Below are 11391 nucleotides of genomic sequence, written 5' to 3' on the forward strand. Positions count from 1 at the left end.
GTGAGCAATTCCCGGTATTATATAACATAGTTCACAGAAAACATGCCATGGTATCGGAAGTGTTAAACTCAGATCCTCTAAATGTCTCTTTTAGACGAGCTCTAGTGGGAAACAATTTGACAGCCTGGCATAGTCTAGTGGCAAAAATAGCATGTGTTCATCTTAATGAAAACTCTGACATTTTCAAGTGGTCATTAAAGGAGAATGGGCAATTCTCAGTCCATTCGATGTATATGGCTGTTATAAATGAAAACATCTTAGATGACAACCGATATGTGTGGAAATTGAAAATCCCTCTAAAAGTAAAGATTTTTTTTTGTGGTTTCTACAGAAAGGGGTTGTCCTTACCAAAGATAACCTAATTAAAAGAAACTGGCATGGTAATGAAAATTGCTGCTTTTGCAACAAGAATGAAACGATTCAACATTTATTCTTTGATTGCAATCTAGCCAAATTTTTATGGAGAACTTTAGTTGTCGCTTTTGGTTTACATCCTCCTCGTAGCATTCCAAATATGTTTGGAACGTGGCTTAGGGGAATAGGAGCAAAATTGAAAAGGCAAATTCTGGTGGGGGCTAGTGCCATTTGTTGGGCTATTTGGCTGAGCCGGAATGATGTGATTTTTGATAAAAAAAACAAATTCACTCCTCTATGCAGGTTATCTTCAGGGCAACATATTGAACAAGATTCTGGACTCTGTTGCAGCATGAGGAAGACAGGAAAACAATGCGTATGGCTTGTCGTGTGTTGGAGACATCTATAATGGAGATATTCACCACGCATGGGTAGAGATTTAATAATAGAATATGTCATCGATGAAGAATGCTTGTCGTTTTTTTTAACATCTTTTGTAAGAGGGTGTGTTTTGGTTTTAATTATAGGTCGCATACATCGTAAGGTGTAGAGACCGGAATACTTTTATTTGCTTGATGAAATAGAACTTCCTCTTTTAAAAAAAATGTTTTTGTCAAAGAAACAACACTTCTTGCAAGTTGCAGCTCAGCTCACCAGTCGTCTCAAAGGTTGCTGTCACAAGCAAAATCTCTCTGTCCAGACTCCGGGATATAACCACCCTCTGTTTGACACATCACACAGGTCTCATCTTAGACCAGAAAGGGATGGCATCTCGCCAAAGCAATGTAAAGTGATGTGCAGAGTGCAAATCCAGATATGACACGTCTTTGACAGAAATCGTACGGCAAAAGATCTCAGATGTGTATGGCACCCGTATCATTCATAATTTATTCATACAATAATTCATGCATGAAACAACAGGACACAATGGTTGGTGGCAGCAGCCAGCCGGCAACTTCAGGACAACATAAGAAAGCAGAGGAGTTGCTTACAGAGAGCTGATAGATTAGTCGCCCAATTACTAAAGATGGGGTGCATCATGTTTGGCCAAGTGAAAAAGAAGTAGTTCTGATTTTATTTCAAATAATTTTACATCTCGTAGGTTCTGGCCGGTAACTTCTGACTGCGGTCTGCAGCAGCACAGAGCTGACTCATTTGTGAGGAACCACAGCAGCATATATTGAGAATCGGAAGAATTTTAGCTCGGCTAGAATGTAGAGATCTCTCCAGAAATCGGGTGATACAGCATACAACAAGCTGATCTGCAGACAGCACAGAAGATGTGGGAGGCCATACTTCAATAACACTGAATATTTCTAGACCATTTCTAAATCTATTGGCACTAAGAAAAGATGCCACAATGTTCCAGAGGAGAAATAGAATTCTAAACCAGGATACAGCTATTCATCGTCGCCAGTAATCCTTTTCTTTAGAGCATCAAGGTTATTGGCCAATTCGTTTCGATTTTCCTGCCAGAAAAATACAGATTGTCAGAAAACATACAATTAATAAAATTAAGGCATACAAAAATGATCAGAACCAATACTTGGTCAGAACCGATACTTGGACAAATTAGAAGTAAACAATCCAAGTAATTTTCTGTGTTACTGTAGGTTGTACCAAAGCACATTCAACATAGAATATTGCATTTTAAATGTTATGTAGAATTTTCTTTAGGTTAAAACAAATGCAAGGGCATTGTACCTAGCTTTGACAAACATGACAATGTTACTACACACTAACCAGCTGTTTATCCGCTAGGCATGTCAGGCATGGACAATGGACAACTTGATCTTTGCTAGCTCATTATTAACAAGCTGTGCATCCTCCACAGTTCCACCAGCAGGCTTTTAGGTGTGCACAGTTAAGACAAAGGGACAACTAGAACTTGAGAAACTCGTGCTGAATAGTGGAAAACTTGCATGGTTTTGAGATTACCTGGAAGAGCAGTACCGGTATACAAACCATCCCGAGTAGCCGAGCCCAACTAGCTCTAGTAAGGCTATCTCTAACAGGAGAGGTTTTTAATACTACAGGAAACAAAAATACTGTTGTGTTAGAATTTTGCCTTTAACAGCTACGGTATCAAGGTGAACAGTATTATGGAGTGAGAATGTGCTACTTCAAATTTGCTGCTACCCTATAGCATCCGTATCACTATTCACATAGTATGCACGTGGGTCCGAGAAAAGGAGTAAAGTAATGGAAGGTAGGAAATAGAGTAACTGTTAGAGATGAAAAAAATAGATGATGCTATAATAGTGTTAAGCGATATTGTAATAGTGTTATAGAGTATCAATTTTTAAAGTATCTGTTGAAGATGATTTAAGTTTGGAGCTACAGAACATGACAGGGAACGTATAGAAACAGTAATAAGATAAACAAATGATAATATGAATAACACTCTAACAGCAAAGTATTAGAGAGGAAACATCCACTGGGAAATGGGACGTAGCAGGATAGGGTACTTGAATACCAATGGAACAGAGCCAAGAGCTCTGACCACAACCGAGGATAGCCAAACAGCAAGGATTGCTCCACCACCGTACCAGAGAAGAGAGGCTTGTTCTCAATGGCATCCCACTGTAGTAGACAACAACAACCACTGTAGTAGACAATGTGGTAAATATATGTACTAATATTACTGGCATAGAGAAATACAATGTGTTCCCAGTTCCCACAAGTAAGGTTAACTTACCTTATCCCTGAAGTCAGAAACGAGTTCATCGATGTCAGCAGAACTACTATCTCTTGAAAATCTTGAAGCTGTTAACTGGAGTCGAGAAGTCTTCGGGGAATCTGTTAAAAAAAGAATGAAATTTCATTAGGGTGTAGGATGGTCATCAACAAAATTCTGAAACATTTGTTACATAACTTTGTCAATTATATTGCAAACGTTCGATCCATCTATTTATTTGGAGGGTCTAACTGATTGAAACCTTTTGCTTACAACAATAGAGCCTTTTAGTCCTAAGAAAATTAGGATAGATTAGAGATGAAACCCAACAAGCTCCTAAAAGAAAAAGAAAAATGTCCCTAACCTCTTGACGTACAGGCTGTGAATGTTTGTGTTGTACGAATTCTATAGGAAATGCCATCTTTAGGATGAATTGATATATGAGAAAACTTTCAGTTCTGGCATTTGAATCGTGTGTTTTGTAGATGATTTGAACTGTGCCATGTGTGCCTGCCGTGTAATGAGTTGACGAATGAGGAAGTTGTGCTCTGCTCCTGCCAGGACAAGTTATGGGCTGGAATTACATTTGAACTCGTGTCATAAGATTTTCATGACCAAGACTGTGAATAATTGCATATTCATATGATAAGTGGGTAACAGGACAGGAGGTCAACATTACTTTGGGGAATTTTTTTTTCAATTAACCTGCACTTCGAAGTCGTGAATTTCTTATTCGTGCGTATTTCTTTCGCAATGCAATAATATGCTATATAGCAGCAGCTACAAGCTATCACTTGAAGAAACGGGACGGCGGACCCTGAAAAGTTTCTGCGAAAATTAACATGATTTTAGACCAAAGGGACATATTCCAAGGTCGCATTAACATATTTTATGCTCAGCAATTGGAATGTATAACAACCTGACAGTGTGTGGCGTAAGAAGTCCTACTGCAAGATCACTCTAAGATCATGAGAAACTGAACCCACAGTTTGCATAACACAAATTAGCATTTTGTGTTGCTTCACACATCGAAATGTTGTGTTCTTAAAGCTACAAATAAACCTACATCGCAATTTTACAATCGCTCTACGAAATTTTGAAAGTTACATCGCAGTTTTGCAAATTGCAATCGCACCAGGGATGAGCTCTAACCCATCCGACTCAAACCAAATGATATAAGCGCCTACGAAGAACAGTAAAATATGAGAGCCGCTCAGTACCTGCGCAGCGGGGGAAGAGCGCCGCAACATATTGCACGTGCTGCGAGATATTGCACGTGCAGCACGTGCAACATCCAACAGTTGCCATAAGCTTAAACGAAATGAAGGTGTCTTCAGTTCTGGCATACTGTTGAAAACTTGAAATTGTCAGTTCTAGAAATGCTTTTTTTCTCCAAGGATCGCTATAGTAGACACAGGGCCGGTGTGTGTGTGTCTATATATATATATATATATATATATATATATATATATATATATATATATATATTTGAAAAAATACATATATTTGAAAAAAATACATGTTTGTTCTAAAAAATTGTAGAAGTAGACTACCGTCGCCTGCTGGATGGACGACAGCAAGGTGTTGCGCATCTAACGACCAACACCTTAACATGGCAGGCCAATGTGATGACCCTCTAACATGGCGCAGAAGGTGCATCCATCCAACATTCGGCAACATGTTATCACCCAACCAACGGGCGACATCTTCTTAGGGTTGCTGAAACCTAATTTAGGGTTTCGGTATGTTGTTTTTTTGGTTTGTGGCAGAGTAAGTGGCATCCGTGTTTCGCCATTAGTTGTTGTCAAAGTATTTTAAAGTTCATCGTCATTCAATATTTTTGAGATATTTTTTATATGCGGAATTGTTGGAAAATGAAGGTTGAACACGGTGATTTTAATCAAAGCTGAAACATACATGATTTGCATGTACGGTACACGATCATTCTAATCTATTCATGTACCACATCTAAACCAAACATGTCTTAGTGTATGTAAACAAATTATTACAACATCAACTCTCCTGAGTGCAACGTGGGTATTTTCCCTTTCTCGCAGCTTCTGGTCCTGCCTCACGCGCCCGATGTGTCCTCCCGTGCTTCCTCTCCCTCTCCGCCTCACAAGCCTCCTCTTTCATGTGGTTCTGCTCCTCCTTTATCTTCTATTGCTCCTCCTGAATGCGTTTGCGCGTAGCCTCCCTCCTCTCGTCATGTTTCGTTTCATGAAATCATCTCCATGCAGCCTAGTGCTGAGTGTGTAAAAGGAACATATCTGCTTGTGACTACTCAGTATCCAGCCACTATACGAAGTCACATAGTGGTGGTGGAGACTGCAATGGAGATCAAAATATTCAATAGTAAATCTCAGTTGTATTTGGAGTAGTTTGGCCATAAGTGTTTACCTGGCTGCGGTAACCAACATGGATGCTACCCTAGGATGGATCGTACTTGTAGTTCGAACACCTGAAGAACCTCCTTCTGTAGGTTTTAGAGAATTCAGAAGACTTCGTCACCCTATAAAGGTCTCTACACCAACACATAAGCACTTCGACCCTAGCAGGCATAGTATCCGACAAGTATTTCTTGGGGAGAGGATCAGACGCCATTGCAGTAGGAGTTTGGTGGTTGAGGCTAATGGTTTGATTTTAGATGTGGCCAGGGGATCCTCTATTTTTACTGGAGTTTTGTGCTGGTTCATGGACTAAGTCTATGGAAATTGGACCTGGGAAAGCAATTTATTCCGTTGTATAGAGTGGTCATGTCAACTGAAAAGGTTAGGTCTGAAAAGGCTACATCTGCAAAGGCTAGGTCTAAAGAGACTACTTCTGAAAAGGCTATGTTTCAAACAAGTACAGGTGTATTAATCGGATGAGTATAGTACAAGTTGGCAATTTTATTAGCACTGTTGGACGTCTACGAGTAACACAAAGTTCACGCTAATATTACAGGCTTCTACTAGGTGGACTGAGGATGTTTCCCCCTTCTTTCATGTACCGCTTCATGCTCAGCCTCTTCGTGTCGACGCAGGTGCGCTTCACGCCTTTGTAGTTGTTCCTCACTCTTTTGTAGCTTGGCCTCTTGCCTCCTTAGAATGTCATGTCAGAGACAGTGTTCATCCTCACACCTCTGAAGCTCCTCGACTTGTCGCTTGCATTCTTGTTATCGGCATTGATGTTCTTGTTGGCGCTTGTGTCATGCCTCCTACCGCAAGCAAGCTTCCTCCATCCTAATTTTGTACTCACGTCTGGTTTTAACCTCTTTGATGTAGCCCCCCATTGTAAGGTGGCTTGATAATGTTGATCCATTACTTTAAACAACATGGCTTGGGACAATAAATATGGCATTAGTAGTGTTCTGCACAATATATAGTTGGGAGGTGCGAACAAAGTGCGGAAGAGGGGTGCACCATGAAATCGTCATCAATGTCCGGACATATGAAGAACCTCCTACCAAAAGTCTCAACCTCGAAGGGCATCAACATTTGAGCTCGGTTGCCACACCTACATAATGGACGCTCATGCTATTGTGACACTCCTATGGGGTGGTTCCTCCAGAAATCCATGTTGACATGTTTTGAGACATCAGAAGTAAACAATTAGCAAGCGAAATAATGGAATGTGTGATACTAATATAGTTACATATGTATGCATATTTATTCCGTTGTTTTATATACTGCTTTGTGGAGTCATTTTGGTTGAAAAAATGATTATGCGTGGTGTCAACTATTCATGAAAAGCACTGCATTATGCCAAGTCCTTTTGGATGAAAATAGAATTCCTATTTGGCGCAAGAAAAACAATTATGACGTGGTAAAAGGAGCTATGTTGCTCCCACTCTTCAATAAAAGGCTCATATATCTTCAAATCGAAACCATAACGATCAATGTAGGCTAAGGGCCGAGGAAGAAGGGGGCAGGGTGGCCGGTGGTGAGATGGGAGGGTTCGTTTCGTCCAACAGAGTACGATGAGTATCTTCACAACTTCCTTTTGCAGGATAAGATTGATTTTTATCCTCCAAGTCATCTAAGGATTTGTGACCACCCGAATGAGGCATGGCCCAAGTGCTTCTATGGCTATAACTGCATTGTCCAGATATATAATGGGAGCATTTGTGGAGGGCATCGATTCTTCTAATTTCCTCTTGGGAGAGTGAGAAGTATATCAGCTTGAACATCAGTATCATTTTTTTATACCAATGTCGATTGTGGCCTCAACATTTCCGCAGGCCTCAGATGACGACCTGACAACTGCCAATACACGAGATGGATTGATCCTCCTATTCTATAGCATATCCAAGATTACATCAAACACCTATGAGATCGTTTCTTTGACTTGCAGCGGGAGGTGGATGTTATGCCAAGTCCTTCTATCATACAACTCGAGGACCCTACTGTATGCATCGATCCATGGTGCCCCTACCCGTGCCAAAAAACGGTTGTTGTTCCTCATCCTTTGCCAGCGCAATATGGTGGTGAAACATATTGGGAGTCAAGATGCTCCTCCCAGTTCACTATAAGTCAATACGATTATAACAATTGTCATGACGATGTTGCCATTTGTGTAGCGTACCTTCGATCTGTGCCTTTTTACATTTCCTAAGGCATGTTAGGCAAAACTCAAGTACTCACCTAGGTGTATTGTACATGCCATTATAACTTAGGTCGAGGTGTTTATTATGTTGGTTATGGAATGGTCGGGTTATGGAATGGTCGGGGTATGACTCTATGGTATGAATAATAGCACTAACTAAAACATAGTAGAGAAAAGATAATATGACACTGACAATAAGATAGTAGCATAAAGATATATCAATAGAGTAGTACAAAGTCATAACTGGTACAACCCTGGTACTACGAATAGGATAACTAGCTACATCACTAAAGTAACCTAAAAGCATCCCCGCTTGAGGATGACCCCTCTGGTCTCACCAGGCCTGAGAACCCTACGCCTCTATGCTCTAACATGGTGATATAAGTACGCCAGCGGGTCGAGTGGTACAATCAGTCGCGTAGGCCATTCGACGGGCGGTGGCGTCACGTAGTCATCCTGGCTAGGCTTTGTCCTTATCTCTGGTGCACCAGGTAGCTGCGAAGCACCGAGCTCATCCATAATTCCAAAGATGTACTCGTAGCTAGGGATCTGAGTACCATCCCCGATTAGTTGCTCCATGTAGTGCGCATGCACATCTATGTCCTCGGGATATTTGATCTCCGCATATGGAAAAAAGAAGAAAACATGTTAGCACCGATAAAGCCTGAGATATATAACAATTACTTAGTCATGAAGTGGTTGTTCTACCCAAGACAGGGACATGAGAAGACGAAGGACCTAGGTCCATGATGGAAGGCTGCCTCGATGAGCTATCGTCGTAGTAGTGGTCACCGGCACCGGTGAACGCTGGCCTCTACGAGATGATGTCGTAGTGGGGGTCCCTAGCACCAGAGAAATACTGCCTCGTCGAGCCGCCATCGTAGTAGGTGTTAGGAGTTAGGGTAAAAGAAGGCCTTGAGGGCTTAGCGGCGTACGTCGGATGCACCAGTCACTATGGTGGGGCAGTGAATGTGGTAGAGGGGCATGGCGGCAAAGGAGCCAGCGTGCGAGGTCCTATCGTAACGTCTGCAAAGGACCTACAGCTGGCCATCCTGATGACCTTCTAGACCTTCCTATACATCCAGTCGAACGTCGCACTCAACTCGCTCCTACCGATGTTCAGGCCACTACCCAAACGCTCGTGGTTCGTCCGTGCCACGACCCCTATCTGGTTCAGTATGTACCTTTACAAACAAAAGTTTCATTTGATTAGACAAATTTTTGGTAAGCTAAATTGGTAGTAAAAGGCAAGTCGCGTTAACAAGAATGTACCTCTAATGAACGCCTAGTCCCTGTGCACAGGGTATGTGCTGCCCACGTGCACCATGTGGGACGGAGGCTCCGATAGTGTGTATGTCACCCAGATCTATGTGCGAGCCATGAACAAAGCTAGGTACTCGGCATAAGTGTCATCAGAGTGAGGCTGGTCCTTATCCATGACATCTTCAACAGCCTGGTCCCATTTGAGGACCCACGACTGGACACGTGATGCAAATGTACTTGTCGTATGCACCCCCTTGCGCGTTAAGCTGCATAAACGTAAGCACGTGACATATGGTTCAACAATGACAAAGTTTAAGAAGTAATTACATGGTAAGCACCTGCAGATGTTAAAGGGCACCGTCTGAGTGGGTGGGAGTGTGAATGCTTGGAATTGCCCAAACTACCACATCACACGATGTGATGAGTACTCCTTGATGCAGATGTCAAACATGAGGGGGCTCCACGTTAGCCAATACTCCGGATCCCATGTGCACAAGACAGAAAGTCTGAGGGAGGGGGAACATGTCTGTACCTCCTCGTTGGTGTATGGGCCCCACTTGACGTCGTTAACCATCAGCTCGTTGAACTGTGAAATGAAGTCCGAGTACATGCGGTGGATCTGAACTTCTGGGTTCAAGAGACTTTGCAACAGAATATGCAGAATCCAAAACTTCCAGGTTAAATCCGGAACTTCTGAGTTCAACAGAGAATGAACTCAAAACTGAAATCAAAATAGACCTAAAGAGCTCTAGCTCAAACAAAATAATATGGTGTGTTCCAAGTAGATCCATGGAGAAACTACAATTAATTTCATACGAGCAAGTAGATCGAGAAATATGCACAAATAGTAAGAAAGAACTCAAAAATAAGGAAACTAAAGAGGAGACACATGATTTGTTTCCCGAAGTTCGGACACCTCCACTAGAGGCTCCTACATCTCCGTTGAGGGGCTCAGCCACACTTAAGCCAGGTCTCTCCCAGCCCTTTTTCTCTCCAAGCTCGATCACACTTGAGCTTAGCTTTCACCCTTGATTTCTTCCCTTGCGGAGGTGAAATCGAAGCCTTCACAAACTTTCCACGGTATACCACAACATTGGGTGCTCGCCGGCAACTCCTAGCCACCTAGAAGCTCTAAGCTCCAGAGTAACAAAAGCGATAATGAACTTTTTGCCAATGAACTCGAGTGCTCAAGATGGGAGTTATGCTCACTTGCACTCAAACTTCCAATCTCTCAACCTAACTCACTTTTCTTCTCAAATCTCACACTAGATTGGAGTGGGGAGAGCTCTATTGGCTTTGGCTTTGGGTGTTTTTGTGGAAGCACCAGGAACTAATGAAGAGAGGGGGTGAGGGGGTATTTATACCCAACCCCCAAAAACTAGCCATTATGCAACTCTCTGACTTAAACCAGAACTTTTGGGTTGACACTAGAATGCATAACAGAGAGATCTAGCCTAGACTCAATCCGGAGGTTCTAGCTAGTCACCATAATTCGGAAGTTTCGACCTAGTCCAGAACTTCTGGGTTCAGACTTGAAATTCAAACAGAGAACCTCAAATCGGTCCTCGTCCGGAATATCTGACTACCCGAAACTTCTGGGTATAACCTGGAACTTCTAAGTTGGTTAGAAAAGCCAAACCAAGCACCCCTACTCAGATCCTAATCCGGAGGTTCCGACTTACCCAGAACTTCCTGGTTGCACCCGGAACATCCGGGTACACATAGTAAGATAGAACTTTCCGGTGTTCATGGGGTGATTTGTGTCTCTCAACTTGGTTTAAAAAGGGTACTTTGAGCATTGAGATATGAAAAATAGATCTATGTTACAACCCTCTTAATAGTGTGGCGTACCTATACTTAATTTCAAAGATAAAACTCGTTTGAACCACTTTGAGCCTTTGAATACCTCTAAGTATCATTTCTTTCCTTCAAACTTAAAGGGTTGCCATTTTTATATCGTCTTCACTCCATGTCTTCTTGATTCTTCATGTGATGAATGTGAATCACCTGTAGCTTCACATAGCCTCGCACGGTATTGGTGCAAAGCCTTCACTCATTCTTCACCACCGCCTTGGTCCTTAGGCGCCAAACCATTTGCTTGCCCTTCACCACCAAATGGTCCATTGCAGCCAAGTCTTACTTGCCTTTCACAGTCTTGTCATAGAGAACAACTTTGTATCTGACATCTTCAATGAATTCACTTTAACAAATATGGATTCCAATCTTTGTTCTTCACTCTTGGCATATTGGATTTTAATTCAACTTATGCCTTCTTATAGATCCTAACCTCAACTCATTCTCAAGCATAAAACACATGGGTTAGTCCATAAAATATAATTGGCAATGACATACATTTAGTTACTTAATCTCCATAAGTAACTTAGCCTTCATTCTTCAAGTTTGTTCTTTTTCTTATGAGCATCACTAAGATCTCAATGACTTTGATGCAAGTCTTTGAACTCATGACATTCCTTAATGAATCCATGCTTCATCACTTATGCATCTCCTAT

The 11391-nt window shown here is 41.8% G+C and overlaps 1 pseudogene; it reads right to left on the reverse strand.

Annotated features, from left to right (window-relative positions):
- Positions 1-1754: 1754 nt before the first annotated feature.
- On the reverse strand, positions 1755-4339 carry LOC133898596 (protein CURVATURE THYLAKOID 1A, chloroplastic-like; annotated as a pseudogene).
- Between the last annotated feature and the right edge of the window lie 7052 nt (positions 4340-11391).

The sequence above is a fragment of the Phragmites australis genome, chromosome 18 (genome assembly GCF_958298935.1).
Source record: "Phragmites australis chromosome 18, lpPhrAust1.1, whole genome shotgun sequence".
NCBI lineage: Eukaryota > Viridiplantae > Streptophyta > Magnoliopsida > Poales > Poaceae > Phragmites > Phragmites australis.